This window comes from Salvelinus namaycush, chromosome 24 (assembly GCF_016432855.1).
Source record: "Salvelinus namaycush isolate Seneca chromosome 24, SaNama_1.0, whole genome shotgun sequence".
Lineage (NCBI taxonomy): Eukaryota > Metazoa > Chordata > Actinopteri > Salmoniformes > Salmonidae > Salvelinus > Salvelinus namaycush.
The window spans coordinates 14582366-14591437 of record NC_052330.1 but is presented as its reverse complement, the minus strand read 5'-3'; positions in this window follow the sequence as shown (position 1 = coordinate 14591437).

Below are 9072 nucleotides of genomic sequence, written 5' to 3'. Positions count from 1 at the left end.
CCTGACACTGTTTTCCTCTCCGCTACAGTTCCGCTCTGACTCTGGTCCCTGTCGCCAGTCTGACTTCTCGTCAGTCCTGCTACTCTGTCCTGGATTCCCCACTCTACACTCCCTTGGATTTTCCTCCGGACCTGCTTACCATGTCCCCACACCTCTCGCCCCATTCTCAGCCTCCGCACCTGGTTTCCGGCAACCCGCCCGAGCTTCCCCTGGCCTGCACTCAATCTTCCCCTCCTGTTTCAATAAAAACCCTGGTTACCGCTTGCCAGTCTCCTCGTCTGAGTCTGCTCTTGGGTTCACCTGTTCCGCTCCGCGTGACACCCACTCCTGATCCGGGTTGGCACATCTTCTAACACCATTCTTCATGACAAATCTGAAAGACACATTATGAGTATCAAATAAGGGCCGTACTGGTTGAATGGGTAATTGAGTTTCCCGTAGAAAAGTATATAGCCTACTCACATGACGCCATCCTTGGAGCATAGAGGATGTGTCCTTTCATAGTTGACCACTATCTTTTTGGGGTAATAATCAAAGCAGCACTCACCTGCCCCAAAGCTGGCTGTGAATGTGAACATTTGTTTCATTACACTTCTCATTTACATACACACAGGAATCAATGGATGATGTGGAACATTATCTACCCGAAATTGCGCAAGGAAATTGCGCACTATAGTACCACTGGATCAGAATAAACCACAAAGAATACACAGTAAGGTCACAAAAAGAGAGACAAGCAAGAGAACCAAAAAGATGGAGACTTATGTTCACAGAGAGCCAGAGCACACAGTGCAGAAAGGAGGAGAGTAGTGGCGATCAGGCTGGTGGGATTCATGGCTGTTTGTCTTCAGAGTTGAGGTGTTGAGCAGTAGGAGCTTATCTTCAGATGTCTGGTTACCCTCTCTTATAACCTGTCCCCTTTAATCAGTTAACTCTGATGCGTGTGATGGGGCATTTTCCATTTAAACCACATCTATCTAACCATTACTCTCTACTTAGATGTGGTTTTAAGGCCAGAGCTCAGCAGAAAAACCAAAGTGTGATTTTTTTTTTTTTTTTTTTTTTTTTTTTTAATTTTATCCCATTTTCTCCCCAATTTTCGTGGTATCCAATCGCTAGTAATTACTACCTTGTCTCATCGCTACAACTCCCGTACGGGCTCGGGAGAGACGAAGGTCGAAAGCCATGCGTCCTCCGAAGCACAACCCAACCAGCCGTATTGCTTCTTAACACAGCGCGCCTCCAACCCGGAAGCCAGCAGCACCAATGTGTCGGAGGAAACACCGTGTACCTGGCCCCCTTGGTTGGCGCGCACTGCGCCCGGCCCGCCACAGGAGTCGCTGGAGCGCGATGAGACAAGGATATCCCTACCGGCCAAACCCTCCCTAACCCGGACGACGCTATGCCAATTGTGCGTCGCCCCACGGACCTCCCGGTCGCGGCCGGCTGCGACAGAGCCTGGGCGCGAACCCAGAGACTCTGGTGGCGCAGTTAGCACTGCGATGCAGTGCCCTAGACCACTGTGCCACCCGGGAGGCCCCAAAGTGTGAAATTACCGAAGTGAGAACTGTCTATGATGCACAGTGGAAAAAGATGCAGGGGACAGCCAGGTTAAGAAGTATTATCACAGTTGTGCCTGCGCTGTGGTGAGTAGCAGAAGTCAATGTGGTTTACAGCTGATGCTGCTTCACAAAATGTGTGGTCAATTGACAGCAAAAGCTATCACCGCTGTCAAAAGGATGCCGTAACAGATGCAAGGAAGAAATAAAGTTCTCTAAGTAGCCTGCAAAACCTCAAACAATTTCACCTGGTTAAGATAGACAACTATTAACACTTAACAATTAGCCTATATTCTCAACAGACAATATTAACATCCACTGCCACAACATATCCACCACCATTTCTCGAACAATTAATTTTACAGACACGAAAAGATCCCACCATGTCGAACAAGCATATTATTTGTCTGCATTCATAAAATTGTACTGAAATTTCCGGTTTCCATCACAGCTGTCATTATTTTTTTATACGGTATGACTTTACTCTCATAAAAACAGTGGATGGGAACATGGTTACTGACAGTCACTCAATTAGCTCATGTCAGCAATTCTTTTTGATTGCTAGGTTAGTCTAGGCAGCTATGTAAACCGTATAGTAATCATGGCTGAATTAGCTTAGCGACCTGGTACGCAGGGCACGTGCCCAGGGGCACATTTTCTCTTCTCAATGCCATTAGAATTCACCTGACGATAAGACAACACATCTGACTTTTTTTTACTAACATGTGATGGGGTCCTTGGGTTGCCGGTTTACCTGGAGGGGTCCTACACTATAGTTTTTTATTAACCTGTTCCTTCCACATTCTGAGTGCTGTATAAGAATCTATTGGAGATTTTTTCACAGAATTGGAGGATACTCAGGGTAGATGGAAACACCAGTTAGTGGAGGATACTCAGGGTAGATGGAAACACCAGTTAGTAGGCTGTGCAGTATGTCAAACCACAGCACAGTGAGATGGGGCCGACCACAGGTGAGAACGGTAGTCTCCCACAGCCTCCCACTTCCTTCTGTAAATAGACACAGATATCAGTAGCACAGTAGTAGATACCACAGGAGGTTGGTGGCACCTTAATTGGGGAGGACGGGCTCGTGCTAATGGCTGGAGTTGAATAAGTGGAATGGTATCAAATACATCAAACACATGGTTCCAGGTGTTTGACATTCCATTCCACATTCCGCTCCATTCTGGACATTATTATGAGCCATCCTCCCCTCAGCAGCCTCCTCTGGTTCATGCTTATTATAATAGGAACTCTGATAATACGATTTCAAGAGAATTTGGCAACACTTTCCTTAAATCCATGGTATTCATCTTTGATGTTTTATCATAAACTCATATCAGGTCTTTTAACAGTACATTAACAAATGTTTATTCCTTACAGTAACGCTTATGCTCAGAATGAATTAACTGTTTTGAGGAGTCTTTGTATTCATGTCTTTGAGCTTGTGAGCTCTGTGCCTGCAGCTCCAGCTATCGGTAGCTATTTAGATGGCTATTAAGGCCTGCTGCTATAAAGCATGTTTATCGACAGCATTATCAGAGCTCTGTGGTGTTTTATGGGCTGCTGTTAGGCTGTGGTTAAGAGGACGTAAATAAGCAGCTCATTATGTCTTTGCTGCTGATGTACTGTATACAATGCAGAAACACAATCAGCCCTACACACACAGAAATGTTTCTCAATGTAGCTTGTTGTGTTTTGGTGATCTAATCTTGTCTATCCTGGAATCTAATTAGACAGGAAGCGGCACAGGTCCTAATCCAGGAGCTTGTCATCTCCAGTCGGGACTACTGCAACCTGCTGTTGGCTGGGCTCCCCGCTTGTGCCATCAAACCCTTGCAACTTATCCAAAACGCTGCAGCCCACATTGTGTTCCACTTTCCCAAGTTCTCCCATGTCACCCCGCTCCTCCGCACACTCCACAGGCCTCCAGTCGAAGCGTGCATCCACAACAAGACCATGGTACTTGCCTACGTAGCAGCAAGAGGAACTGGTCATCCCTATCTTCAGGCTATACTCAAACCCTACACCTCAACCCGAGCACTCCGTTCTGCCACCTCTGGTCTCTTGGCCCTCCCACACCTGCAGGAAGGCCGCGCCAGCTCAGCCCAGTCCAAGCTATTCTCTGTCCTGGTACACCAATGGTGGAACCAGCTTCCCCTGAAGCTAGGACAGCAGAGTCCCTGCCCATTATCCGAAAACATCTGAAACCCTACCTCTTCAAAGAGTATGTTCAATAATCATACAGAACCCCCCCCCTCGCACCCCCTCTTATAATTTTCTCTTCACTTTGACATGAGAGTATTTTGTGTAGATCAATGACAACAACAAAAAATAACAATTACATATTTTCAGTTCCACTTTGTAACGCAACAAAATGTGAAAAAATGTAAGGGCAAGGGCACTTATGATACCCACTGAACATCATAAAGGGTGTACATTTTGGGCATACAACCATATCTTAACCATAATCTGTATTGTTGTTAGCTATACTGTATGTTCAGAAAATGGTTAGGGTTAGAGTTATGACTAGGGTTAGGGTTGAGCCAGGGTTTGGACATGAAGCTAGAGTCAGGGTTAAGGCTATGGCTAGGGTTAGATTTGAGCCGGGGTGTGGACATTAAGTTAAAGTTAGGGTTAGGGCTATGGCTATGGTTAGGGTTGAGCCGGGGTGTGGAAATGAAGGGTTAAGTGTATAAAAGAGTGGCAAGAGATAGTCTTGTCCACCAGCCGACTCTCTAGCAATCAGCCTGGGGACGAGTTAAGATAGAAAGGAAAGAAGTCATTCTATGATGCACACGAGTCGGCAGCTGTGGTTTTCATACCCTTGCCAAAGAGTTAAAGCATGCTAAAAATACAAGATATACGTATTTGGAAAGGTGACGACATTTCATTTTTCATGATTTATATTTGATCTCTGCCACATTCATGATGAGATCAATTCATGATAGAGTAATCAATATCTACCAGGATGATCTCATATACTCTACTGACCATCCTCACTATAATTATCTACCAGGATTATCTCCTCTACTCACCATCCTCACTGTATTCATCTACCAAGATTATCTCCTATACTCTACTCACCCTCCTCACTGTAGTCATTTACCAGGATAATCTCATCTACTCACCATCCTGTATTATCTACCAGGATGTATTATCTACCAGGATGATCTGTACTCTACTCACCATCCTCACTGTTGTCATCTACTAGGATGATCTCCTCTACTCTACTGGCACCCTTAATGTAGTCATCTACCAGGATTTTACATATGCTCTATTTACCATCTTCACTGTAGTCATTTACCAGGATAATATCCTAAAGTCTACTCTTCATCCTCAATGTATTTATCTTTCATGATGATCTCCACTACTCTACTCACCCTCCTCACTGTAGTCATCTACCAGAATGATCTCCGCTACTCACCATCCTCAATGTATTATCTACCAGGATGATCCCCTTTACTCTCCTCACCCTCCTCACTGTAGTCATCTACCAGCATAATCTCCTCTACTCTACCATCCTCACTGTAGTCATTTACAAGGATTATTTCCTACTCTACTCACTATCTTTACTGTGGTCATTTACCATGACGATTTCCTAAAGTCCACTCACCATCCTCACTGTATTCATCTTTCAGGATGATCTCCTATACTCTACTCACCGTTCTTACCGTAGTCATTTACCAGGATGATCTCCTCTACTCTGCTCACCATCATCAATGTAGTCATCTACCAGGATGATCTCCTATACTCTACTCACAATCCTCAATGTAGTCTGGATAAGAGCGTCTGCTAAATGACAAAAATATCACCATTATTTCTGGAGTTCAGTTAAAATACATAGTCTTTTTTTACAATCATTGAATTATATAGTAGCAGTGTATTTACATTTACGTCATTTAGCAGACGCTCTTATCCAGAGCGACTTACAAATTGGAAAGTTCATACATATTCATCCTGGTCCCCCCGTGGGAATTGAACCCTGGTCCCCCCGTGGGAATTGAACCCTGGTCCCCCCGTGGGAATTGAACCCACAACCCTGGCGTTGCAAGCGCCATGCTCTACCAACTGAGCCACACGGGACCATATTTCATGCTGCACACTTGTCTGACAGGTGGTTACATATGATTTAGCTGGAGGGGATCAGATATAAAAAGTCACACTTTTCTTAACCCTTGGACCGAAATTGTACGCTTCTAATATTTCCAAAAATCCTCCAACTCTGACCCTTAGCAAAAGGAAATAACAGTTGTCCTAATGTCCTTGTACACACCATGTTCATTACTATGCTTTCAGCTAATTATCCTCTCCGAAGCATAGTAATGAACATGAACATGAACAGAACCAGGGTGTATCCTCTTAAAAACATTAGGAAAATAAACCAACATTTCAAAACAGGACGTTAGTACCATTATTCATGAAATTATACTCTCACAATCATACTTGAACAACTTGTGCTTTTAGAAACATACTGTTTCTAAAAAAAGAAATAGTTTTTACCTTCATGTATGTTCAGGACTTCAGGATCATGGTTCATTCAACACACTGATCATTTCCACACATAAAGCATAGTAATCCAAAGAACTTCACTTGATTGACCATTATGTGGTGCCATTGGTTAACAATACCAGTGTAAAGGCATGCGAATGACTTGGATTTCCTTACGTTCAACAACAAAGAAATAACCAATGAATTCAACAGCCAGTATCTGGCAGCAAAATTGACTGGCATATAGTTAATATTTTACATGATTAATTTATTTTATTCAGCTTTTATGCACTCGTAGTCTGACACCAACAGAAACACAAGTTAGCATTTTTTTGTCATGAATCTTTTTCTGGAGGCAGCTCTGCAGAATGGTAACTAGTTAGCACAACCACAAAGTCATACCATCTGATTTAAAACCTAACAATAATGCCTAACCCTAACCTTAAATTAAGACCAAAAAGCACATTTGTGTTTTAATGAATTTTTACACTGTATCTAATATTGACTTTGCAGCTGGCCCATAGCGTAAATCGCTCAGTTCTGCTTCCAGGGCAAGATTCATGAAAATAAATGTCAATCTGCAAAAGAAACCCTCAGCCAAACAAACATCTTACTTCTGAACTAACATAACTTATTGAGAGTAAAGCAGTACCACAGACTGCCTGGATACTCTCGCACACACATCTCAGTACACAATCCCCACTGGCCACACACTGGTTGAATCAACGTTGTTTCCACGTCATGTCAATGAAATTACATTGAACCAACGTGGAATAGACGTTGAATTGACGTCTGTGCCCAGTGGGTCTATTCTGCAGCTAATATCTCATTGTGGAACCCACTTTTGTTTATAACATGTTTATCCTCTGGAATCACTACAGGACCATGTCAGGTGTATCACTGCTCTGTCTATACAGTAGGTCCTCTGTCATACTTTCATAATGCTGTACTGAAACTTAACCCAAGGCACTACTCTCATTCTCTGCTTGTGTCATACTTCCACATTGGCATACTCAAGCTCAACCATATCCCTGTCATTCAAGGCCCCTCTGCCCATGACGGAAGGGGTCTCTTGTCAAAAGACAAACATCCTGCCACGCTCTCAGAGGCATAGCAATATTTCTTTCCTCACAGGATGGGAGCTGGAGATAGAAGGCAGGTTAACAGGAAGATGCTGCTTGGTAAAGGGCCTGATGTCTGACATTCTTGTTTTTGGTGTTTTTTCTTTCTCAACTTTCGACTTGGCTATTTCTGTAGTGTTTGACGCCATGCTCGTGGAGGTGTTCGGTGTGTGGAGTGTGTCTAAATCATTGTATCTATTTTAGTGGATGCCATTCATCATCACTATCAGTCCCCCATGGGAGCGAGAGGACTCTTTTCTGTGGGAAGTTCAGCATACAATGGTCACAATCTCCCTCAACAGGCTTGGCCAGTATACCACCTGATCATTTCGACATCTACTGTATTGTAGGTTCTTATTTATGATATCCTGTTGACCAGCACTTATATAAGACCAAAGATTAGATAACAACATAAACTATTCTAGACATTCTAGAAATTCTATCATGTCTAAATGAAACATGGAGATATCTGAAATATGGTTTCCTGCTTCAGCATAAACCCACATTAATAATAGCACAGCATTGTTGTCAGATCCATGTACTCAAGGGCAGCTTTCTAGGTTTACTCTGACATTTATTATAAGTCTTTGTGCTTTACCGCTAACATCCAGAATTAGAGAAGAGTAAAACATGGTCTCAAACTGAACACCCAGACATTCAGTACATTAGTCACTCTATACTCTGAAGAGTATAGTATACCTACACTACCCAGGCTCCTCATGGCTAGGGCAGGCCCAGCATGGCCTATATGACTACAAACATGTCAATGATTTGCACAGCTGTAGCTGAGTAATGCACTGTTTCATGTGCAATTGCACTGTGTTTGATGTGGGGGCAGTGGCGAACCATCAATTAGGGCCTGTTTTGAGCCCCACATGTTTAGCAAAAATTACGATTATGATTTATAAAAAAAAAAAAAAAACTTAATAATGCCACATACAAATATGGTCTCTTTTTTGCTTTCTTGAGTAAGGCAGCTCCAAAATGCAGGCGTTTCAGCCTAGCTCAGGTAATATTCTCTAGTTGTGCCGTGATTGGGCTCAGTGTTCTGTCACTCATGGGGACACTACGTCACCGCCAAATCTAAGGGTTGAGATCAAAAATTCAAGCCCCTTGGGTGCTGCCATAGAGTTACATTAGAAGTGCCCATCTAAGAAGGCTCAAGGTCATTGGCCACAGATAAAATGATGTCAAATCACATTATATCTACAGTAGCTTTGATTGGACTGAATCTCAAAATCTTAGCTAGCAAATTCAACAATGAGTGGTTTGGAAGGAATCAGTGGCTAACTGCAAGCATTGCAAAGCAATCACTAGCCTGCTATTCAGTGGAGTGGTTGTATGGTCCCAAGTCCGGGTTTAAGGGTCTCTTATTCATGCTTAAAATTATAAACATTCAACATTGGCCATGCTGTCAATCCAGCATGATTTCTACCGCTCTCAAAACAACTGTTGACTCGGAACTGGGAAATCTGACTTCAGTGAGTTCAAGACAACTGGGAACTTGAGAAAAAACTAGTCCTGGCTGTGAAAATACGTTCATCCAACTCAGAATTGTAAGTCGGGAACTCAGGCCTCTTTCTAGAGTTACGACCTGAAGATCACTGACGTCATCATGATTCGACCTTGTTTATTTCTGAGTTCCCAGTTGTCTTGAAAGCACAATAAATCCAGAGAATGCCAGACTTTGATGGCAAAGTTTGATGACAAAATTTGCCCAAGAAGGACTGCCGAGCCACCTTCCTGTTCAAGTGAGCACAGCACAAAAATGTCTTATATGCTGCTACATAAATTATGTAATATGCCAGGGAGATATGTATACTGTAGCTAAGAAAGTAATACTAAGTATATGTTTTGTAGTAAGCTGTTAGTAGCCCATGTGCCTCACCCAAATAATTTGG